General features: G+C 38.1%; 1 protein-coding gene across 12 annotated transcripts in view; it reads left to right on the top strand.

The window, feature by feature from the left end:
* TRAF3 (TNF receptor associated factor 3) overlaps positions 1 to 26,247 on the top strand; it is a 70,268-nt gene that overhangs the window by 17,036 nt on the left and 26,985 nt on the right. For all 12 annotated transcript variants that reach the window (XM_039364806.1, XM_039364810.1, XM_039364809.1 and 9 more), the window contains one exon: positions 16,305 to 16,420. The gene's annotated coding sequence lies outside the window, so the exon portion shown is untranslated. The remainder of the gene's footprint in view (positions 1 to 16,304; positions 16,421 to 26,247) is intronic.

The raw sequence follows: 26,247 nt of genomic DNA, 5'->3' as shown, positions 1-26,247 counted from the left end.
AGAAAAAATATTAAATCAGTTGAAAGTTAATGATATTAAAAATTAAAGTAGGGAAGTCCATTAACAAGAGAGAAGAACCAAAACTATTAAAAGTCATTAAGAGCTCATGTGGATGTATTCCTATGAGAACACAATATCTGGAACAAACCTGAAAGGACATAGTTTGTGGAGCTAAGGTTCCTCTTTGAGAAATTATGTCCTAAGTTTCAGATGATAGAAGCTTTCATGGGACACTGAATGTTCCATGAAACATTGTATATTTATATTTTATTATTAATCTAAATAGATATGTGAATTTACACAGTCATGGCAATTCATTAGGCTAGGGCCTATTCCTAGACCTTGAAGCAATAGACTCCATGGCGTAGGGCAGGGGTGTCAAACTCGCAGTGTCATGTGATATGTCACAATGTATTGCGACTTTTTTGCCATTGCCGGCAATGGGGTGGACGCAGTTTTGCTATGATGCATCCGGCCCATGGGCCGGCAGTTTGACACCCCTGGTGTAGGATAAGTTCATAAATGTAGAACATGAGAAACTTTCTCCCACTATGGATGAATGGCTACAGAAGTTGATGGAGCTGGCAGAGATGGCAAAATTGACTGCTTTGATTAAAGAAAAGAATACAAGTACATTCATTTCTACATGGAAACTGCTTCTGGACTTTGTGCTTGAGGTGGAAAAAAATGAAACTTTGATTCTGGGTTTCACTGATTAGATTGATTTCTTGTTACAGAAATGGCTAGTTTTTACTATTGTGAAAAAGTAAAAAGGCTTGAGGCTCGACATTAATGCTCTATTCTACTGCAGTGGGAAGTTGGAAGTCAATCTCTTTTTTTTTCTTTCTTCTCCCTTTCCATCACTTTCTTCTACCTTTTCCCTCCCCATTTTGTCCTATTTGCTTTGTAGTTTGTATTTTACTGTACAATTTAATAAAATGTTGTTTAAAAAAAAAGAAACTTTCTTTCTCCAAGTCAGACTTTTTGTTCAACTAGAACAGTACTGTTTACGGTGATGAACAACAGCTGTTTGGGATTCCTGTCAAATAAATTCTTCATCATTAGACATTGCTTGGCCTTTTTTTAATTAGAAATGCCAGAGGTTAATCCTAAACTCTTTTGCAAGCATAGCAAGTATTCTACCTTCATTTGACCTGCATTTTGTGTTTGAAGATGCTAATTGTTTCATTGAAAGCTAAACGGTATTCTGAGAAGACAGATTTTAGAGGCAATGCCTGGAAACAATTTTATTTCTTCTGTTCTTCAACTATAATGTTCGCTCATCTTTCAAAACAAAAGTTTTCACTTTATAAAAAATATTTTCCACTAATATTATTCAGTTAGACTGCAATTCCAGTGGATGGAGAAGAATGGAGTAGATTGAAATAAAATAAAATTCTACTTAAAATAAGTGGGAGTTAGATATTACTTCTTTATGTGGTGCCAGCACTGAAAATGCATGTTCCTTGCAACTCTAATTTATCTTAAAATAAGAGCAGAGTTTCTGTGATTAATAGTAAGGCCTAGAGGATTCTTATGAAATAAAGGGATCCTTTGTCCAATCTGATCTTAAAGCTTGGTAAACTCAAAGCTCCGACAGAAAAAATATATGTAGTACTGAGGTTTTGGTATCAGTCATCACTGAAAAGAATTGGAAAATAAATAAGGGGTAACTCTTTAGCATATTGTTCAAATGAAATTTTATTTGGAACTTTGGAGAGAGTGTTTTGTTTAATGCCATTAATCAAAGCTTGCATTAATACAAAATAATATATTTATAAACATTATTTAAATTGAAAAAAACATATTTTAAAGTAAAATTGGACCAAATTTATTCTAGATATTTTTTCAAAGGTTCATAAGAGTGTCAATTTAGTGAGTGGTTAAGATATCAGGCTGCAAATAGAGACACTATGAGTTCTAATCCTACTTTAGGAATGAAACCAGCTAGGTGACCTTGGGCCAGTCACCCACTCTCAGCCCTAGGAAACAGGCAAATAGCAATAGCATTTAGACTTATATAACACTTCATAGTGCTTTACAGTCCTTCTAAGCCAGGGGTGTCAAACTGCCGGCCCGCAGGCTGGTTACAAAATGGCGAAACTGCGCCCACCCCATTGCCGGCAATGGAAAAAAAAGTTGCAATACGTCACAATGCATCACATGACATTGCCTCCAACAATCTGGGTCCTCATTTCCTCAGAAGAACAGAAGGCTGAATCAACCTTGAGCCAGTCAGGATCAAATTGCTGGGAGTCGGCAGTATTAGCCTGCAATACTGCATTCTAACCATTGCACCACCATGGCTATAGCAAAAATATGGCAGTGGCAATGACAAACCACTTCTCTGCCAAGAAAACTGTAGGAACTAGTCCAGGTGGCTGCCAGGAGTAAACACTGACTCAAAGATACACAGTAAATCCCTGCAGTTGTTAAGATAGTAATATGGATATAAAATGAATCTGGCTTCCCCATTGATTTTGCTTGTCAGAAGATTGCAAAAGGTGCTCACATGACTTGGGACATTGCAACCCATATGAGCCAGTTGCCTAGCATCTGAATTTGATCACGTGACCATGAGGATGCTGCAGTGGTTATAAGTCTGAAAAACGATCATAAGTCACTTTTTTCAATGCTGTTGTAATTTCGAATGGTCACTAAGTGAAAGATTGTAAGTCAAGAACTACTTGTAATTAAGTGGGATGTATGTTGACTCTAGACCAGTTTCAATTGTCCTAATTGTTTGCAAATTTTAAAACTGGACTAGTAGATTAATTTTTTTAATCCAATTGCCGTTGTACAATCTACTTGTACAATCACAAGCTTTCATTTCCAGAAGGTATAGTTTGGTTACTCTTTAAACTGGAGGACCTGCATAGCACACAATTGCAGAGCACCTTGAAACTTCCTTGACTTCTATATGCTATTTTAGAGTTCTCTGTCACACTTCTGCCAGATTCCACATGAAACTTACTTACTTGCTCCCCTGTTTGTTTGCTCTGTGAGTTTGCTCTCAGGAACTGGATTCCATATATGGACCCTGAAACTGTGCCAGCTAGGTTAACAGTAAGCAGTCCTCCAAACATATACAGTGCACAATCAGCAACCTTCAGAAAATAGCTGGCTAGTAGCAATTAGTCAGCAATTTCCCTCCTCTCTCTTTCCTCTCTTCAGCTCAGACCCCTTGTGGAGCCCTTCTGTTTTCTCTCCATTTCTTCACTCAGGAGCATAATCATCTGTATGAACTTGATAAAGAATATTCACTCAACTACACAAAGCAAAAACACCAGAAGCAAGAAAAATGACATATATCGTCATGCATACTATACTTCGGAAAAACCTGACAGACCAGGTTATGGATAGATCATTATGAAGAAAATTGACACCAATTTAATAGCACATAATTATCAGTATTGATGTAGGCTTTTGTGGTTAGTGTCAAGGGGTGATGAGCTTTCAGGCTTAATGGCTGTAGTGTGGTTTTCTGATGTCCGGATGCTTCACTTGATAGTTCTAGCTGGCATCTTCAGAGGCAGAATGAGCTACTCCGTAGTCTACTAGCAGCTGAGAGGCATAAGCAGCTGAAATGACTAGATTCTTGTATTTGTACCTGGATTTGTCCAAGTTATAGGAATTCAAGAAATCTAGTTCCTCATTGGTTCCTCATCTTGCTAGACTCATTGGTTCCTCATCTACTGTGTCTCTTTAAGATGTAGGAGATGACATTAGATCTACAAAAACCAGAAAAGTTTCCTGCTCTGAAGCCCATTCTTTTTAATGTTGTAAAACACATACTGGTTTTGTTGACTTGAATATTGTTGGATATTCTATATCATGATGTATAATAATGCTTTTTGAATAAAAAAAATCAGATTTCCTTTAATTAAGGTCATGTATACTAAGATCTTAAATCTTAGTAAAGATTCTGCTAATTACGCAAATAGTTACACAAACACATACATACATACATACATACATACATAAATTTATACACACACACATGCATACATGTGTGTATGTAAGTAGTTAAATGGAAACTTACCAAAGAGAGATCCAACAAGGAGAAACTTCTTGACAAAACAATCAATCAGGAATGGTTTGCCTTCAAAAGTTGTGAGTGCTTCGCTACTGGAGGTTTCTAAGAAGAGATTGGGCAGCCATTTGTCTAGAATGGCAGAGCACAGGGTCTTCTGTTTGGACAAGGGGTTGGACTAGAATTTTGTTATTCTATATTATTTAATTTCCTTATTAAATCTGGATGTCAGAATTTTGACAGTGAGCCCAGCTTGCATACAAAATAAGAAACCAGAAACAGCCTCGGAACAACATTCGGGACCTAGTTCTCTCTCTCTCTCGGTTGAAGTCAGTGTTTATGACTCTACTATCAGAAAAACACTAGATCAGAAATAGGTTTCATAGGAGACTAGCTAGATAGAACCATTCCTTACTAAGAACATTGATGCTCACCTCAAATTTGCCAAAATACATGGATCACCCTCTAACTTCCAAATGAAAATTCTATGGACAAATGAGCCAAAAGTGGAAATTTTTTAGTAACATAAAAATTATTTTGTCTGGTGAAAACTAAACATTGCACTTCAGAATAAGAACTTCATATCAGGTGTTAATCAGTGTCATGCCTTGGAAATGCTTTGCTGCTCCAGGACCTGGATCATTCACCATATTTGAAGGAAGCATGAAGTTTGATTAAGTCATCCAGGGCAATCTGTTTCAACTCAGTAAATTTTGAGGGTATTCTACCAAGAACTTTTTATTTCAAGTCTTGGCACACAATATCCAAGTCTGGCTTGGATTCAGAGCTTGGCCATTCCAAAGCACTAAATTTGTTCTTTGACCAGCCACTATTTGGAATCACTGTCCTGCTGCATGAGTTACAAGCATGTCAGCTAAAGTCTTGATATTCTCCTACAGATTTCTGTTACACCAGATTTTTGTTAAATGATGACTTAATCAAACTTCCTACGTAGCAGTGTAAGAGACTGCTTTCGTATTGGTTGCGTTGTACTAAAGATATAACCAGTTTTTTTGTAGGTAGACTATATATTAAATGACTTGGTTATAAAATTGAGCACCAAATTTCAGTGCTGTTATTTATTTACTTAGATTCCATTTAGTACAATATGGACCTACATGATGCTATGATAATATTTAATAGCAAAGTTATAAAAGATCAAAGCATTCAAAAGAAGGTGATTTTTTTTAGAACATTTTAAGTTGGGAGATTCCTAATTGGCAATAATATAGGTGAAAATGATTTCAGGATTGTAATTAGCTCCTAATCAGGAGTATGCTGCTTTTCAGAAATGATAATACAGGCAGCCCTTGACTTACAAACACAATCAGGACCAGAATTTCAGTTGTTAAGCAAGTGGTTGTTAAATGACTCACTCTTGATTTTATGTTTGGTTTTTTTTTGTTTTTTTTTTGCCATGGTTAAGCAAATCATTGCAGTTGTTAAGTGAAACGTGCAATTCTTAAGCAAATTTGGCTTTCCCCATTGCCTTTGCTTGTCAAAAGCTGGTTGGGAAGTTTGCAAATGGTCATCATATGGCCCCAGAATGTTATAATTGTCATAAAACATGCCAGTTGCAAATATTCCTTTTTAGTTCGTAATGCACAGCACAAGAGAAATAGCAATAGCAATTGCACTTAGACTTAGATACTGCTTCATAGTGCTTTACAGCACTCTCTAAGCAATTTAGCTTATTGCCACCAACAATCTGGGTCCTCATTTTACCAACCTCAGAAAGATGGAAGGCTGAGTCAACCTTGAACCAGTCAGGATTGAATTCCTGGCAGTGAGCAGAGTTAGCCTGCAATACTGCATTCTAACACTGTGTCACACAGCACCTACTATCAGTTATTCAATCTTTGCTCAGATTTTGTCCATCTGCATTAGGGTAAATTGTCCTGAATTCACTCCTGAATATGTGTTTTTTAAGGATACATTGTCTTCCAAGATATGCGTACTTACTCAACTGTTATTTCAATAGTTTATTTTTCAGTTCATCATTCTTGTGTTTTCATAAATCAACAGCAACCTATGGTCTGCTACTCTTAAATCCTAAAATCTTATTTCTTTTTTTGATAAAATATAACATAGAGAACTAGAGAGGACAGTGAGAATGCTGTCGTTTTCAAGAGCATTTTTTCTTTTTTTAATTTATATTTATTGAGAATTTTATATAAAATGAAAGACAAATTTAAAAAAAAGGGAAAAAATGTGCAAGAAAAAAGAAGGAAAATAATTATGAAATATTATGACTTCTGACTTTTTCCTCAACAGTTACTAGCAAACCTATTGTTTCGCCTCCTTATCTCTGTCAGATATTCTTCAATCCTTTATTTAATTCTCAACCATTTCAATCATTAAATCCCTAAATCATTCCAATTTTTTTAGCGAAAAAATCCATAAACAGGCTTATTTTTCGACAAGCAGCATAGCTTCTAGAATTGAAATCTTCATTCATTCTGAAGAATCCCCTGATAGTAGTTCATTCAGGATATACCTGAGGAGAAACTTGAATTTGAAAGCATGATCTGAAAAACTTCATACATTGACATTTTCACCTTCTTGAATATATACCAAAACCTAATGAGAAATTCATAGCTTAATAACAAATTAGTGTTTAAACAGCTCATTTACATATATGATTAGCAGTTACAGATCCTCAAAGTTGACCCAGAAGTAGCATAAGAAAAGGGAAGCATCAGAATTATGAAATATAAAAGCAAGAAATATTAGAATCCAATAGTAGAATAATTTAACACTTCTGCAAGCAAGATTTAAAAAGCTAAACAACTTTAGGTTGTGAAACAAAAATATCTAAGGAGTAATTTTCAAATGTTTCTGAAACTCCATCACTGTATCTGTTTTTGCCTTGGGAGCTTGATTTAATTGCTTATGCTTATTAATAGTAGGAAGTTAAAATAAGGTTCACCAGTCTTTATCCCAGCAGGATATACCTGTCTATTGAGACTTCTAACCCCAATAATGGGACCAACTCTTCAAACAGCTCTAATCTGATCAAAATGCAGAGTAGGGTTTTGCATCTTGTTTTGCCATTTTGTTTTAATGCTTGCCTTTATCCCATACATATTGGAAAATCCCACTAGAATTATTTCACTTTTAGGTATTGTAGAAGGCTGATCTTTGTGTATATGGCTTGTATTCTCCACCATGAGGATGGATAATCCACGGATTGGATTTCCTGAAGTCCCTTCTGCCCAATAGACTAAGTCTGAGAGTTAGCCATGCCTCCCGCTGGGCCATGCTGCCCCAGTTTCGACTTAGTCTTATGCCCAGCAGGACGCATTAGTTCCCTCTCAGATTGAATCAGGTTATATTTCCGTGTATTATTCTTACTCCTGTAGAATTTATAGTTTGGCCCTATTTCTCCTTGCTTTAGCCTTAAATTCGTTTGTTTGGTCTTCCTTTACTTCCCCTTTGTTTTCTGGGCTATGCAGCCCACAAGGCTTTTCTTTTGATACAGCCAGCTGAGCCGCGGCTCCGCCAATTGCTCCATCTGATCGGTGGACCTTCACGGAGGCCCCAAGCAACCGCTGATCAGCTGGGCTTCAGCCCGACGATCTCTGGTTCCACTGGCCTGCCACGCAGCCACGGCCACCATTTTGGCGATCCACCCTGGGGCTGTTTAGATCGAGGGGAATTCTCTCTGCTTAACAAACGGCTTCTCCAAATTGCATTTCTCAGCAATTTCCTGGCCAATTTTACTTTCGGTTCTCGGTTTGCCTGCTAGTCACGGCGGCCTAGACCAGGAGATTCACGGGCTCCCGGCCTCACCGCGTGTTCAGCGGTCGCCATTTTGAATGCCCTAAGGGCCGTTTAATCCTCCAAAATAATCAGCATTCCCCCCCAGGTTCCAATTACAACAAACGGGGAGAGTTAGTGGGGGGATTTCAACATACCACTGGCTCATCATATGACCTTATCAGAAAATTTGCGGTTCACATGCCTTCGGACAGCCTTACAATCACCCTACACGTGGACAGCCACCATTTTGAGTAGTCCATTTTTGGTGGTTTTGGTGCCCTGTAGCCTTTGCAACACTACTCCTGGCACATCCACCTGACATTGCCTCTGGCAATACACTGTGGCACCTGGGAATTTCAGACTACTTCTCCTTGGAAGCCTTATCCTGCAATTGCTACTCCACCGGTTACTGGCCTTCCACAATATATTGTGGCTCACAGTGGCCTTATTAGGAGCTCACACTGGTTTTACCAGCTTTTCGTCAGTCATCAACTCAAGCCTCAGCTCTTATTACCAGGAGCTCACACTGGTTTTACCAGTTCACAGCAGTTATCACATCAGGTCTCAGCTCCTATCCTCATTGAGATCCATCCTCAGACTTGTGCTGAAGGATCTCCAACGTAATGGGAGAAGACAAACAGCCTCAGGTTGTACTGTCACTTACCAGCCCCCCAAGTAAAAGGAGGTGCAAATCCTCCAAATTGGAGGCAGCAGGGAAGCTGAAAGCAAAAGCCAAGGCATTGTCTAACAAGGCTCCTTCCAAAGCAGCTGAAAAGGAGGCCATCAGGAGGCAGTTGGCTTTGGAGAGGCAGATTTCAAAGGCCCAAAAGGTGATTCCAAGAGAGACTCCTCCAGCTTTCACTATTACCTCTGAAGGCTCCCTATTCGGGCCCCAACTAACAATGGCTCAGGTTCACAGGCCGTTGTCCCATGATATTATGTCCCTGCAGAGGTCCATCAGCCCTATGGTTCCAGATCCAAACCTAACCTGGGTGCCCCCCCCAACCCAATCCTCAACCAGGACCATCAGCCACATTCACCCCCACTGCCGCTGGTCTCTGTGACAAGGTTCCTCAAGCAATTGGGGCAGAGCAGCTTCAATCTATGCTTGCTCAGGTTTTGGAGAGTATTGCTTCATTATAGAGGCCCAAACCTTCATCCTCTGCTCAGTTCCACTCTGAATCCTTGGAATATGCCTGCTCCATTGCCTCTGATCACTCATCTCAAGACAGGGAGTCATATTCGGATGCTGAGGAGACGCGGGATCCGCCATTGTCAGAGGATGAGGAATCACACTAGGAATCCTCTCCAACGTGATCCCACATTGTTCAGATCTATTCTGGCTAAGGCCACCGCTGCATCTAAGATAGCGCCTGAGCAAGAACCACAACCCACCCCTTCCACCAGTCAAACACCAGACCCATTCTCGGAACCCACTGTGATCCAAAAACACATACCGTGTCCTCCTTTCTTTATCAATACCATAAAGAAACAATGGGCTAGTCTCAGCACTTCCCCTGCTCCTGGGGCCACTGATAAGAGGATCTTTAATGTGGCTCCATCCTTAACAAATCTACTAGAACTTCCTGCTGTAGATATTTCCTTAACTCCCATTTTTTCCTCTTCCACCATTCCTGGTGATATGGCAGAAGCCTTAAAGCCAGAGGAACAAAAATCTGAGTTTTCTTTACTTAGGTCGCATCAGGCATCCTGTTGGGCAGATAAGGCTTCCATGTCAGCTTCCTTCTTTTCCAGGTCTTCCATCATTTGGCTTCGGGAGCTTCAAGCCATGATTCCCCGGGATCAGGTGCGTGCCCACCGGACCTTGGGTAAGTTGATGGCGACAGCTGAATACACGGCCGATGCTACGCTCCACGCTGCCAGATTTTCGGCCAGGGCAATTGCCGCTAACATTTCCACTCGACGGTTGCTCTGGCTGAAACAATGGCGAGCGGATTTAAAGTCCAAATGGCATGGAGAACAAGGATAAGAAGAAGGTGTTAGTTCACCAGGCCAGACGAGTGGACAGGAAGACTTCCCCATTTTACTGTAAGCAATCCTTTCGTAACACTTCTGGACCGGAATGATCCCAATCAACTCGCTCCTTCCCTCCCAGGACCGATCGTCAATCAGACCGCTTTGGCCCCAAACTCAGACAACAAGGACAGTCAAAATGGCCCTTTCGAGGCATGGGGGCTGTCCCTTTAGGAGGAATAAGTGACTCCAGGGAGGGACCTCCCATAGGTGGCAGGCTATCTCTATTCACACATAGTTGGGAAAGCACCACCACCAACGTTTGGGCGGCACCAACGGACGTTCTGGGAGAGAGAGCTCTCAGCCGCCTGGTTTCCCTTCATCAGAAGACCCTGGAAAGGGTTGAAAGTCACCCTGGAGGGGCGACCACTGCTGAGGAGGACTCTCAACAGATCACGGAAGGGCAGCAGCCCTTCCGTTTGATCCAAGGCAGCTCCTTTGGACTGACGAAGAAAAGACCGGCCATTAACATAGCCGATCACTAAGCCATACCAGCCAAAAGCACTACCAAGCACAACGAAAGCAATGCAGACGAACTAGGTGAGACTTTATTTTACCTTTCCTGCTTCCCAACTACTTTACTGTAAAAGCCTTTGGAAATTCTTTTTTTCTCCTTCTTAACTTGGCGGCTTCTGCGTACTCAGGAAATACAAAGCTATGGAAAACAAAAAAATAATAACTAAACTAAATGACTAAATAATTGGACTTGTAATTTTTGGATACCTGGGGTCCCAAAAGGTTTCTATTCCTACAGAGACTTGTCATCTTACCTATCTGTTAAGCTGGAAAAAAAGAATATTTCTTTTTCCTTTTAAACCGGATACAAGCCTAATTTGAGTTTGGGAAAGATTTAACACGTTACTGGGGACATCTTATTTATTTATTTATTTAATTTTATTTATATGCCGCCCAATCCCAAAGGACTCAGGGCGGCGTACAAAATTAAAACAATCATCTAACAATAAAACAATAAAATAATACAATCATACAGCATGTCCGATCATATCCCGCCCCCCCCCCGGGGACATCAGCCCCAGGCCTGCCGGAACAAGAGAGTTTTAACGGCTTTCTTAAAGGCCGGCAGGGTGGGAGTAGTTCGAACCTCGGGGGGAAGTTGATTCCACCAGGTCGGAGCCACCACAGAAAAGGCCCTTCCCCGATGGCCCGCCAGTCGACATTGTCTGGCCGACGGGACCTGAAGGAGGCCCAATCTATGGGACCTCACCTGTCTCTGGGAACTGTGCGGCAGTATGCGGTCCTGTAAGTAACCTGGCCCTATGCCATGAAGGGCTTTAAAGGTGATAACCAACACCTTGAATTGCGTCCGGAGACCCACAGGAAGCCAGTGCAGCTCGCGGAGGATAGGTGACACGTGGGCGTACCTTGGCGCGCCCACAATCGCTCTCATGGCTGCATTCTGAACCAACTGCAGCCTCCGAACGCTCTTCAAGGGTAGCCCCATGTAGAGCGCGTTACAGTAATCCAGTCTTGAGGTGACAAGGGCATGAGTGACCGTGAGTAAAGCCTCCCGGTCCAAATAAGGCCGCAACTGGCGAACCTGGTGTACCAGGCAAACCTGGTGGCAAAATTTGGTACAGCAAGTGAATTTTTTTCTTCTGACTGGGAGACCTGCCAGACTAAGATTTGTCCTTGACACTAAAAAAAGATAAGAACTTGAAACAACTGGGTGGTGAAAACAACTCCCTATAGTGGAGGTGGACATTTATTGACTTTTATTAAAATAGCCTCCACTAAAGGACTATCTTTAAACACCACAGAAATGGAGGAATACTATCCACAACTTAACTACAAACTTATACTTGAAAAAATCTTAGAGGCTACTGAGCTAATGAATTCCAGACAGAAAGATAAAGGCCCACCTTAAAGCTACAAAATTCAGCCCAGATTTCAACTGATGAACAAAAGGCAACAGAAGAAGAAGGAACTGACACTAAATTGGACTTTAAAGAATACCAGCTACAATCTTCTCAGAACCCTGATGACCAAACCTTGATTTCTACTAAAAAAAACCTGCAATTCTAATAACAAGAGAAACTGAACAAAGTAATACTAGGACGGAAGGAGCGGAAGACCTGCTTACACAGCACATTGAGAATTTAGATAAACCAGACAACCGAATAACAACCATAACATTGAACGTGACTTTTTATTTAAATGAGCTGAAATTGGAAGAAGAAGAAGTCTAGTCTGAACTGACGATAAATATACTAAGCCAAACATGGAGATTCAAGTTATTAGGCCAACAATGTAATGACTATGAAGGGACCAGCTTTCTTGAAGAATTGATAACTGGATGGTCTCCCTTGATTCAAATGACATGTGGGAGTTGAAGTCCACAAGTCTTAGAAGTGGCAAGTTTGAAGACCCCTGAACTAGCTGGTAGTGGTGCATATTAATAAACATGGATAAATTCATCATACATTTGTCAGTGCAAAGGGAAAGTAATTCAGCAAAGGAACAGCCCCCCAATAAATTAAAACTGGTACTTTTTTCCTTTTTTTCTACAGTTTGTAATATTTTAGAATAAAATACAAAAATACAAAAGCAAATATTAGAACACAGTGGAGAGGAAGAAGGGGGAAAAATGAGTGGGAGAAGGGAAAAAGAACATACTTCCTCTGTTGCAGTAGAAGGAAGCATTAACACTGAACTTCAACTTTTTACTTTTCCATAATATTATAAATTAGCTATTTCTATAACCACAAATGAATCTAATCAGTAAAACTCCAAACCCCCCCCCCCTTTTTTTTAGTCATTAAGTTTTTGACACCTTGCTAAGCACTGGTGGTACTCAAATATTGTCATGTCCTAATAGTGGTACAATCTGTGAAAAGGTTGAAAAGCCTTGAGCTATACAACATCTTCCAACAGAATGGATACCAATACAACTTTATAAAAAAGTGCTTGATCACTCAGTCTACTACAGCAGTGGTTCTTAACCTTTTTGAACAAATCGCCCCCTTGAGCCAATGAGGAAGTTGTCATCGCCCCTTCCCCCAACATAACCTCTCAATCACAACATAGGAAATAATTTTTCAATTTATGCAAACACTTTTTTTGTTTTCTTTAAAATTGTCATCAGACATATCGATGCAAATAATTTATTTCCAGACTTTTTCCCATATCTCAACTGTGTGAAAAATTTTGGTGCCACCCGTCACTTTATTCCCAAACTTCGTGATACATTTATTTCATTATTACCTTATTTATTCAAGACACTTAAATGTAGTGACCACTGAAAACAAAATTCAATCCACTAATAGCGAGCGATCTGATGTTTTTGTACAACAGATACACAGCGATTCACTGTATGAAAAAGTCTCAAAAGTGTCCCCAAAACTTCTCGCTCCATCGCCCCCATATCACCCCCTTTTTGTTCCATTGCCCCCTGGGGGGGGGTGATATCACCCAGGTTAAGAACCACTGTACTACAGTACAGCCAACACAAACTGAGAAAAAGATAACACTGCCATACATTCAAACCATGTCAGAAACCACCAACAGTTACAACAACATGGTATCACTGTAGCACACAAACCAGCTAAAGCCTTCCAAAACATCCTAAGTAAATCAAAAAATGCAGCAGCCCTCGAAGAAAAAACAAGAATCATCTGCAACATACAGTGTAAGAACTGTAATATCCACTGCGTAGGACAAATAGGACAAACAGGCAGAAGATTAACAGAACACATCCATAACACCAATTAGCAGTCCTAAAGACATGATGAAAACTTTTGCAACACATGGACAGACTTAACTATAGTTTCAACAAGGAACTGTGAGCATCTTAAATCAAGCCAAATTCAAAAATGCTAGAGAATTCCTAGAAGCCTGGCACTCAGACAAATCAGCAATCAACAAACCCATCAGCAGGCACAGGAGATAAACAACAACTACATACTATTCAAAAAAGACAAAAAGCCAGAAAGGAAACAAATGATAGCAGTGTTCCAATATCTCAGGGGCTGCCACAAAGAAGAGGGAGTCAAGCTATTCTCCAAAGCACCTGAAGGCAGGACAAGAAGGAACGTATGGAAACTAACCAAAGAGAGAAGCAACCTAGAACTAAGGAGAAATTTCCTGACAGAACAATTAATCAGTGGAATACCGTGCCTCCAGAAGCTGTGAATGCTCCAACACTGGAAGTTTTTAAGAAGAGACTGGATAGCCATTTGTCTGAAATGGTATAGGGTTTCCTGCCTGAGCAGGGGGTTGGACTAGGTGACCTCTAAGTTCCTTTTCAACTTCGTTGTTGTTGTTATTATTATTATCACAAAAAGACCAAAACATCGCCTCCCAGCTATCATTACTCAGATAAGCAGAGATTAACACCAAGATTAATATAAGACCAACAATCAAGAAGTGAACAATACCCCAATTAAGGAACTACTATCTCAGACTTACAAACTAACATTAAAAAAATAGTCTAATCAAGGAACCACTACTATCAACACTGATGGATAAGTCATTAATATATATTAAATTTACACAAGCTCAAAATTTGAGAGAAAATTTTTATAAAATGTTTTATAGATGGCATTTAGATCCTAAAAAATTATCTTGTATGTATTCCAATATACAGCCCAAATGTTGGAGATGTGGCAATAATAATGGGCTGTATATTTGGTGGAATTGCAAAAAAGTAAAGGATTTTTGGATTATGATTTGGTGGAACATTCAAAAGGTTTTTAGAAGAAAGATAAAGTTTACTCCTCAACTATTTTTACTTGGTATTTTCGTTGACTTAAATGAAAAAGAAACTACTTTGATGTTGAATTTATTAACTGCAGCAAGGTTATTAGTAGGTTTATACTGGAAGAAAGATTCTTTGCCTACTCTAGAAGAATGGATATTTAAAGTATCTAGTTTTGCAGAAATGGCAAAAATTTCTGATTATTTAAAGGATCATACACAAGAAAGATATATTATTGTATGGAGAAGATGGATAGATTATATTCAGAAAAAGTATGGAATTAAAAAGTTTCATTTATTTTATGAATGAATATTAAATATTATAGAGAATTGCTTTATAGGTTATGGAGTTAAAGGTTAATTATGATTTTTTTTCTTTTTTCTTTTCTTTTTTTATTATTATAAATTTTGTTATTATTAACCCTGTATTCTGCTCTGGGAAGTGAAGGGAGGGGGGCTGGGGTGGGAGGGAGGGTAAGGGGGGGTAAAGGTAGTATAGACAATGGTTGCTTATGAATTTATTTTACTTTAAAATTTTATTGTATTTTTATAATGTTTGTATGTTAAAAAATAAAAATTTTCAACGAAAAAAAAATAGAGATTGCTGTCCTATAGCTTTATTGTCTAAAAGCACTTCCATATTTTTCACTTATAGCTAAGGACTTTGTTTTCAGACCTGCAGTTGCAGATTTCATGAAATCAATTGGATGAGTTCTTTATTGGAAATTCTGTAATCAATATATTTCTTATACAGTTCCTTAATACGATAAATCATTTTTCTAATACTAAGATATTCTGAATTTAAATATAGTGTTTGATCAAATTCTTCCATTTCCTTTCTCTGAAATGTAACTTTGCTTTACATATATGATTTGCTCACTTTTTATGTTTGCCTGAAATTAGAGAATAATCATGTAACTATAAAGACAATTCTATTGCATTGTGGAAAAACTCAAAATATTTATTTATAAAATTTATTGGCCACCCATCTTAACACAGGATAACTGTCTCCTAGCAAAATGTACCTTTGAACTATGCAAATTAATTTCTTACTGTAAATAACCAGTGAAGTTACCATTGGGTATAGCTGTTTATTTTCTACGCCTTCTTATTTTGCATTTATTTTTTCAAATTAAAGGTGGGTGGAAATGTTTATCTTTGACAAAATATACCTGCTGACCTTTGATTGTAGGCAGATTTGAGTCTTAGATTAAAAACTCATTAAAAACTCTTATGACAAAATATATCTATAGTTGAAAGCAATAGTAATTAATTAATTACATATAATAAAATGTCATTGTTTAAAAGCATAAATTTCCTTGTATTTATCATACCAATTTCTCTATTTTTTCTATGCTTGCATTCAAATCAATTCAAATAATTATAAATTTGCATGGTAGAACATTCATCTTTAATTATTTCTGGTTTTTTTGTTGTTGTTTGTTTTCTGTGCTTGCATGGGGAAAATGCCACTAGCTTGGAAGAGTAATAACTGAAATGTACATGTAATGTCACAAATACTAAAAGCCAAATAAAAATGAAAACAGGATAAGATGGGAAAATCTTAAAAGTTTTAAAAGTTCTCTGCTAGATAAGCAATACAGAAAAGAAATCTTAGAGGAGTAAAAAAAGACACACTTAATAATTGTGGGAAGGAGGACAGTCTGATTATGTTTTCACCAGATATTTTTTTAATTCTGTAGGATTCTGTATATATCAGTATTTTGGATGTGGGCTTAAAGATGTTTGTCTGTATCTTTAGGTTAAAAGAGTCCACATTTGATGACATCAACTTAGAGCAGCCTGAGTGTTCATTTTTCTTTGATGTTTTCCTCTGATCAAATTTAGATGGTCTTATCCTTTTCATCTTTCAAAGAGGTAAGCTATTTTATTCTGGGAAATAAACATTACTAACATTTCAGAATAGAAGTGATGTTATGAGAGCTAGCATATTGTATGGTTAAGACTTGGACTGTAAGAGGGGAGACCTGTGTTCTAATCCTCCATGGAAGTAAGCTGTGTCACTGTGTCACCTTGGGCAGTTAGTGAAAGGTAGGGCCAAGGAATGATAGATCAGATAAAAAAACCCCCAAGATTACTGATAATGAATTTGGTTCAGCCTCTACAAACAGTTGCAATGGAAAAGCCAGCTTTCTCAGGTAGCAGTGGAGGTATGACAGAGGTGAACTTTGCTGGCAGTATGTCCAGTATGTCCAGCTTAAATGGTCAGGAGATGAGTGCAGCTTGCACTCATTTAGAAGATCAAAGTGGAGATTGGAGTCCAACTCCAAAACTTAGAGCTTCTGGTTCTGGAGAGGTCAATGAGACAGATAGCAGCAGAGTCAGAGACTTGGACTCTGATAAGGAGATTAACTTGCAGAAACGAGTGAAAGAAAGAGGATGAATACCAATCTTATCAGATAATGGATTTTCAAATAGGAAGTAAGGCAATATCACATGCCCATTGCACAAATTGGGAAGTACTGAGGAAATCTCCTACTCCACAGTGAGAAAAATGTGCCAGAGGAGCACTGTCATCTGGTAAATACTGAAAGTGTACAAATAACGGGGTGTTCCTAGGAAACGTGGAAGACATTTGTTGCTATTATTGAAGGATAAAAGCTAATGGGACTAATTACAAGATAGGCAGAAGGTGAAATGAGTTAGGGTTGATATTGTGTAAGTTAATGTATTACAAGACAATCTAAATCCCTAGAAATGTCCTGAATTTATTAGCTGATATTTATTTATTTATTTATGAGACTTATATACCGCTTTAAGTGCAAGCACTCTCTAAGCGGTGTACACCAGTAAGCAATGTATATATATATATTTACATTGCCCCCAACAATCTGGGTCCTCATTTTACCTACCCCGGAAGGATGGAAGGCTGAGTCAACCTTGAGCCGGTGAGATTTGAACCGCTGACCTGCTGAACACAGTCAGCTAAAGTGGCCTGCAGTACTGCACTCTAACTGCTGCACCACCTCGGCTCATATTGATGAGATAGATAGATGGCAGGTGCAGGTAAGATAAGAAAAGGAAGTGCACATTTTGATGTTTAGCAGTTATTTGATTGGGACTTAATGATGTAGATATAGCAGGAGGTGCTAGGGATTGTTATAAGTTTTTTGGAGTGATAGTGCAATCCATAGAGAAAAGGTGATTTTCTTTCCTCCTGCTAGTGCAGTAGATAATTTAATATTCTGTGATATGTTAAAAATAAAGATATGTTTTACAAATAGAATTGTGGGCCTTTTTAAAACTTATTCTTCAGACTTATCTGTTATTTATGGGCTTCTTATTTTAAGATTTTTTACTTCCATATTATTTCTAAAACTGTATTTTCCTATCTAATTATATTATAATCTATATTTTTCAATCATTTTGTTTTCACTTGTCCAACTTTTATGATTATTTTTCTCCAAAATTTCTATGCCTAGTTTTATATACTTACTATTATAATTTTGGTAATAATTTAATTATTAAATAAATGAATTGAATTGAATTGAACCTTCTTCACATCAATCACATTAATTTAATATACACCCAAATTACAAATAAAAAAAAATCTCTTCTCCCCATAGTGTAACCTTTATTTCTACACAGTCTAGAAATCATATTTTCAATTCTAGTTCAGCAAAAAGTCCATTAGGAATTACCAGAAATATTAAACAAATAATTTCTCCATGATCAAATAGTCCAACTTTATATTCCTTTTTCCTCTGTACAGTCTTGATCTTTAAACCATTCCTATTGCATGTCAAGAGTTGATTACTTTGTATAGAAGAATAGGCAGAGCTGAGGGGGTGGAATTAAGTATGTCATCAGTTTAGAGTTCTTACATTGCTACAAATTATCTAAGTCCAACCATTCCTGAATTCCGTTGACATTTATCTGGTGCCAATTTAGTGCTGAACTTTAGTTGACTAGATTCTTGGGTATAGGCTTGAAAAAAAATCTATGCTGCAGTCTAACAAATGAGCCTGATTCTTTGCGCCTGACACTTTGGCATTTAAAAGGAGTCTTTGAAGTTTTCACCAGCCTTTGTAAAGAAGCATCAGCTAGAATTTCTTGGTGCAGCTATTCCATATCTATATCTTTTTCTTGATTTGTCTTTTGTATTTCTACTTTGGTAATCTCAATTTTGTTGTCTTCCATGCCTTCGAAGTCTAAAATTATGTCAGGTAAATGTTTTCTCATCATCTTTTAAAAGTCTGTCCATTGAAATCTGTATCCTTTCTGAGATATTATTAATACTTGAATCCATATTTCAAAATACTGTTTTAAATAAGAAAAAGTTATAACTAGCTTAGGCATTTTAACTCTTTTTCTGCCTGGTCCTTTAGTTCCCTCTAGTGTCCATTTGCAATTGTCATCAGATCTCAGTTGCTAGCATGGTTCCTTTCAGTCATTTCCCATGTGGGTATATTATTTAATTATAATATAACCTTTTGGGAAATTACTGAAAGGAAATAGTTAATTACTGAAAAAATATTTAATTTTAAATATATGTTTTTCAAATAAACATATGTATAATTAAATAATAAGCAATGTTCCATATCTTTCTAATCTTTCAATCCATTTAATTTTTTTTAAAATCAAACTCCTTTTATAAAAAGCTGTTTGCCAATTCTTTAAAATTTCTTAAATCCGAAAGATGTAAAACTCAACGGATGTCAAATTAAGCTCGCTGTTTTGAAGGTCTCTAATAATCCTAAAGTGGTAGCATTGAATAATTTTAAATGTGATTAGGAAGTGAATTCAGCTGGCTTAGTGTCCTTATGAAAGGTTCTGCTACTATTAAGAGCAAAAATATTCTCTTTCTCCATTTCTGGGGTTTGAACCTTCACAAAACCACTAGAGGAGCTGCCATTCACAGCACACATTGGCAGCCTTCTTCCCCATAGAGATTCAGAGGAGTGGTCTACTTGCTGGTCTTTCTTTCTTTATAACTTGGTTGCCAAGATATTTTTAGTCAGCCCCTATTCATATTGGCTTGAGTTTCTCCGCTCTGTCCGAAAGAAACCGGAGGTGTAGAGCAGGATTGCTCTCAAGAAGACGCAGGTGCACTACTTGCTTGCGTGTGCTCATCTTATTAAGAGCAATCCTGCTCTGTGCCACTGCTTCCTTCTACTCGGATGGAGCGGAGAAACCCAAGCCACTACCGCTGAAACACTTTTTATTTGAACGAAGACCTGACAGAGATTGGAAGCTCTGTGTGACTGTCAATGGGGCGCTTCAGCAACAGAAAGGAATGCTCTGTTTCTGAAGTGCCTCATTGGTAGTCACATGGAGCTTCTATCTCTGTCAGATTTCCATTCGGATAAAAAGTGTTTCAGCGCCTTTGGGGCTATTCGAATCACTGCGTTTCCAAGCATTGCATTTGCTCACAGATGGGGCTCCCCATTTCCCCAACATCTCCATTTGGATAAAAGGTGTTTGAACATCTACGGGACACTTGGAAATGCAGCGATTTGCTGCGTTTTCAAGCGTTGCGTTTGCACACAGACAGAGCTCCCCATCTCCCCAAGGTCTCCATTCATATAAAAAGTGTTCCAGTGGTGGTAGAAAGAAGTTGGGGGGAGCAGGAGACAAGCACAGAGTTTGCGCCAAAAAATGAAAGTTTCTGGAGTCCGTGATCTCGCGAGAGTTCAGGTACCCATTCTTTGCAAAAGTGGATGGGTGCCTGAAATCGCGCAATATTATGGCATTCAGGAGCTTCCATTGACTCTTCTCTCCCTCAAAGGCAGAAATTGTGGCAAAGAGGAGACAGATCTTCTCAAGGTGAGTCTGGCGCGGCAGGAAGGGAGAGGGAAGCAGTTGTGGGGAGTGGGGAAGAGAATAGGATGAATGTTGCAGAGCCTCTGCAGTTGTTCGTAAGGACGAACAACTGCCGTGGTATTGCAATATTCGTAATTTTGGGTTTTTCTTGTAAACACAAGAGGGTGCTTATCACATAACTTCGAATGAGCATTAAGTGAACGCTCGTAACTCGGGATTACCTGTACTAACTATTGTATTTTTTATTATAATCTCTTTTATTAAATTTTCATTCTTCTATGTGTCAGTTCCACACTGACCTTTTTTACTGACCTTTCTCCTGGTTTTTTGCCATCTCTCTTGTGTATGTGTGGTTGGACATCATTGTAGATCTTGATTGCCTTTACTTTTGCTGCTGTAGCCTTAACTTATTTTCTATCTGCACTGACCTTCTCTGACTTAAGATGCTATTATGCCAGGACCATTTGGCTCTAGTTCCAGCTCTCAACATCTCTGCCACTGGCTTTCTAATACTAATGGCCTGGTACTAGCTCTTTGTGATTGATACTCTCTGGCATTTGATACATCTAGCGTACTCTTTGATCACTGGTTTATCCTGTTACTCTGATTCAGCCCTCTTTGGCATATCTTCTCTAGTTTGACCTTCTCTGGCAGTTTATGTGTCTAATATGCTCCAATTTGACTCCCTCTGACCCCTGGTACTGTTGTTATTGTTGCTCTGGGCTGCTTTCAGCCTCATCTACAGCTTCTGCCTGGCTTGGATTAAGTGAAAATGCTGGGGGCTGAAAGGCTAACCTCCTCTTTCTTTTTCTGGCCTCAACCCCTCCCAGATATCAGCCTAGTACTCCAGGGCTTTCCAGTTCCTTGTGACTGGAAAAACCCCTTTCTAAGGGACTTGCCTTCTAAGACTTTCCCTGGCACCACTTCCTTTTTTTTTAGTTCTCTTTAACTCTTTAACTCCTTTTTCTCTCTCTCGGTTGTGGTGTTGCACCGCAGAGCCAAGCTTTCCTGTGCCTGCTCCAGCTACATCATTGTTTAAATGACTGTCTCCTCAAAATAGTAATGGTGCAGTGCTTTTAAACCATTGGAGCAAAGTACAACTATCCTTAGCACTGCTGGTGTCCTCTCACAGAGAGATTGTTGCAGGAAAAAAAACATATTACTTCATAGCCAGCTCTTCATCCCTGGGCATAGGGACCAGAATTTAGGTACCCAGGGCTCAGGCTGCTGCTAATAAAAACAGATCTTTATGAAATAAGACCTTACCTATATATAATGGAAAGATGCACAGATGTGGTGTACATCAGTGGTTCTTAACCTTTTTGACTGAATCGCCCCCTTGAGCCAAAGAGGAAGTTGTCATCGCCCCCCTCCCCCAACATAACCTCTCAATCACAACATAGGAAATAATTCTTCAATTTATGCAAACCCTTTTTTTGTTTTCTTTAAAATTGTCATCAGGACATATCGATGCAAATAATTTATTTCCAGTCTTTTCCCCATATCTCACATATTCTGGCCAATGGCATGCCACTGTATGGGTAGAGGCTGCTGCGCAACGCGCATGAAGATAAGCGATGCGTATTCACATATGTACGGCATTCTGTACTGAAGCTAGCTGGAGGAACATTTGAAAACACAATTCAGTCCATTAATAGCGAGCGATCTGATGTTTTTGTATGACAGATATACAGCGATTCACTGTATGAAAAAGTCTCAAAAGTGTCCCCAAAACTTCTTGCTCCATCGCCCCCATATCGCCCCCTTTTTGTTCCTTCGCCCCTGTGTTGCCCCTTTTTGTTCCATTGCCCCCCTGAAAAATGAAATCGCCCCCTGGGGGGCAATATCGCCCAGGTTAAGAACCACTGGTGTACATAACTGAGAACTTGTTGGCAGTTATAGGAAAATCTGTTCTCCTAGGTTTCAGGTCTTGCTCAATTATGATGCAAGGTCAAGGAGGAGATGCAGCTATGGTTGTGCCTTGGCATGGAATGTTGGCAACTGTTTCATTCTGAGCATCCCATAGCTGGCCTAAAACAGAGGTGTTAGGTTGGGCAGAATTCCCCTGCTATGATATGCTTGCTTTTTCTGCTTTGTTTTTTAAACATTTAGATCATAATCGGAAACCTAATGTGGTACCTAAACACATTAATTTTCCTCCTGTTTTAGGTTTTATTTTTCTCTATCTTAATACATTCTTTAGGCTATCAGCATTGCCTGAAAATCAGTATTCAGTATCTGGTTTTATAAAATAAAATTTCAGTTTATATATAAGTTGAAATATGGTAGCAGTCCAACTTCCAGACTTACATAAAGTCCATGCAGACTGTTTTGTTTCTGAATGTGACTCTTTGCCTTTTGTAAATAAACACTTTAAAAACCCCAAACAATGAGGTAAAAATATCAATATTGTATCATTTTCTCCATAATATCTAGTATTTCAATTCCAGTTTCCAAATGTGCTAATAAAAGGATCCTTTTGAATCTATACTGAAAATCTGGAATATTTCACATCTGCTAATGAATGTGCATTCTCTGTGTGTTCCTGTTTTCTGTGGTAATGCTCCTTAAATGGTAAATTATTCCTCACTAGTCTTTTGAATTTGGTGTATATAGAGTTAATAAATTTGTAAAGCTCATACTTATTTTTCCTGCTGATCTCATTTAGAAAATGAATTTTTAGGAACATCCTGTGATGACTAAATCAGCTGTTGATTCCCCAATACCTCTTTGGACTCAGCAAGATTGGACACAAAATTCTCCATCTTTTCCACCTCATTATTTAAAATGTAAAGCAAGTTTGAAAGACTGCCATTGGGATTGAAAAAAATGAAAAGGGTTGATTAAGCTGCTCTTTCCACTGTTCAGTCTTTCTAAAATATAAATTATGCAAAGCAGAAAAAAATGCTGATGTTGGCTCTTCCTGAGCATAGAGTCATTCAAAAGACTTTTTTCAGTATAAGAGTTTTTTCTGTGACTGTCAATCAAAAATATTAGTTCATTAGTCCTGCAGGTCCTAATTGATGACAACATAGCAGGAAGTTATTAATCATAAAATTACACGCAACTATTCACATGGAAAAGCTCAATGAGTCATCTTATTTCTCTTCCAGACTTCATTTATTCATATTCATAATCTTTGGAGCACTGGGGTTCATCAGGCACCACCTTTCCAGAATTGGTTCCTTATCTAATTTGAAAATCTAGGGAGTCTTATTTAAGAATCCTCCCATCTCATGAAGTTCATGGAGTTGGGGATGAAACAACGGGCATTTTCCAAAACCCATTCTCCATGGTCACTCCCACTCCCATATCCTGGAGATATGCTGGGCAACTTCCTTCCTCAAATTCTCAAGTCTATTTTATTTCACTGTGCCTTTAATTCTGATTGATTCTAGGCCATCATTATACTTATATTTATTTAATTTTGTATTTTATTTTTGTATTACTTTTTTTCATTTCTGCTTTTTGTAACACGGCCCAGGGCTGCATGAATTGGAATAGTCAACAAACACTAAATCTATGACCAAACATACAGACTTTTTTATGTTACATCCCAGATCCTAGTGAATGATTAGAAAATCAGTGAATCTTAGAATGTTAGTTTCACATGAAGGAAAAGTAAACTGGAAAAACTGAATGTAGGATAGAACATTAAAGCTTAAGAATAAATTTTAGTTCTGATTTATTGATCAATAGTAAATTAATTAATGTCAAAATGAGCAATTTTAAGGATGTGATTACCATACCATTGTTCCTCTAACTTTTCCATGTTGTAACCATGTTTTAACCTTTTGCTACTCTTACTATGTATTACCAGTTAAATCCAAAACTAAATAACTTTTAATCTGGTTTATTTTAAATAAATATAAATTTTGAATACTTTGTTAGAATATGAAATTGTGCCATTGTACACTTGGTTTTAGTAAATGGTACACCATTTGATGCTCATAAAAACATCTTCAAAAACAAGGCCTCTTCCTGAACATAAGTGTCAAGAACAGATGGCAAGAATATACAGAAGAACTTTATGCCTGCAACAAAAAGACCCAATTTCCCAAGGATGATGAAGAAAGGGATGCAGAAATAGGACCAGCCATCCTTTAGGAAAACGCCATGTGGGCAATGATCCAGTTGCTAAACAAAAAGGTCCAAGATATTGAACCATCCCTTCAGAATTGCTGATGGCTGCACCATCCATATCCATCATAGCTTTGTGCCAGAAAATTTGGGAAAAGAACACATGGCCACAGGATTGGAAACAATCAGTCTTTGTCCATTGCCAAAAAACAGTGACTTTAAGGATTATCTAATTAGCACACAGTTGTCCTTATCTGATACTCTAGCCAGATTCTTCTTAAGATCATACAACAATATCTGGCACTATACAGTATCTGATCGTCAAAAGGGTCTTACCTGAAGCTCAAGCTAGTTTCACTATCCATATTGCAAATCTATGCTGGAGCATGGAAAAATCTGAAGAATATCAAAAGAACATCTACATCTATTTATTGACTACAAGAAAGCCTTAGATTGTATTGATTATGACAAGCTGTGGAGAGCCCTAGAAGACCTGGGGTGCCAACACATCTGATCAAGTTGGTACAGTTGGTGCACCACATTTGTGCACATCCTGTACACAAATCAGGAAGTGTCTGTGAACGTCCTATGGACACACTGACTGATTCAAAAAGAGAAAGGGGTGCTGCAAGGTTACATTTTTTTCACCTTTTTCATTCAACTTTTATGCCAAAGTGATTGTGATGACACTGGAACTTGAAGAATTAAAAATCAGAGTAAAGATTGAAAGAAGGAACATCAATAATCTTTAATATGCTAAAGACAAACTCTTCTCAGAAACCAAAGAAGGCCTGTAATATCTGATAAAAAAGATTAAAGAAGAAGCTAGACATTTGGTCTCTTCCTGAACATAAAAAGGACAAAACTCATGACCAGTATAAAAACTAGAAATGTCTAAATAACAATTGGCAGTGAAGAAATTGAATGTATGCAAGAATTCACTTTCCTAGGATCACAAATTGATCAAAGCAGGGAATGTAGTGCAGAAATAAAGTATACAATCGCACTGTGTCATCCAGCATTGATGGATATAAATCAAGTATGGAAAATCAAGGGCTGGCAAATAAATGCAGATTAATATGCACTATTTTATGCTCCATAACTAGTTATGGTTGTGAAAGTTGGAGCAAAGCAGGATAGGAGGAAATTTGACTCAATCAGGCTATGATGTTGGAGAAGGTCCTGTACATTCCTTGCACAGAAAAATGACAAGTAAGTACAGGAATGTATAAAATCAGATATCTCACTGGAAAAGGCAATTATGCTCAGAATGGTCAGTGGTAAAAGAAAGAAGCTGCCATAAAACACGATGGCTAGATGCCATCAAAGCTGATACCAGCCAGATCATGAAACAATTTAAAGAAGCCATACAAGACTGGAAAATGTGGGTCATAGATTTACCAAGAATCAGAAAGCGATTTAACAGAAAGCCTCATTACAGCTGATTTTATAGAACTGAGATATATTGTGTACATATTTGATATAGCAAACATTGTTTTGGATGTACTTATGGTTGTAATACAAAATAAGACATGTGACATGTCTGAGAGAAAGCTATGGGTTCATTAGTTTCCCCTTTTGCTTTTACTAAGGTGACAGAATTTTGCTGGAAGGATTAAATACCACTGATGTAAACTCTGATTTTGTGGAATATGTGCACATTGGCATTGCAACGTTATTCAAAATGTTGGAACTAGTTACAAAAGAGGAGTAGATGAATCATTCTAAGCTTAGTGGCAAGAATAATTCATGTGAATTTCAAGAAAGACAATAAAAATCAAGAAACTTGAACTCATAAGGATATAAGGGATATATTTGTTGTGTCTATCCTCTTACCCTGA

Source organism: Crotalus tigris, unplaced genomic scaffold (genome assembly GCF_016545835.1).
Source record: "Crotalus tigris isolate CLP2741 ecotype Arizona unplaced genomic scaffold, ASM1654583v1 scf7180000019856.1557650, whole genome shotgun sequence".
NCBI lineage: Eukaryota > Metazoa > Chordata > Lepidosauria > Squamata > Viperidae > Crotalus > Crotalus tigris.
Note: the sequence above shows the minus strand (reverse complement) of the source record. Positions and strands in the feature narration are given on the sequence as shown.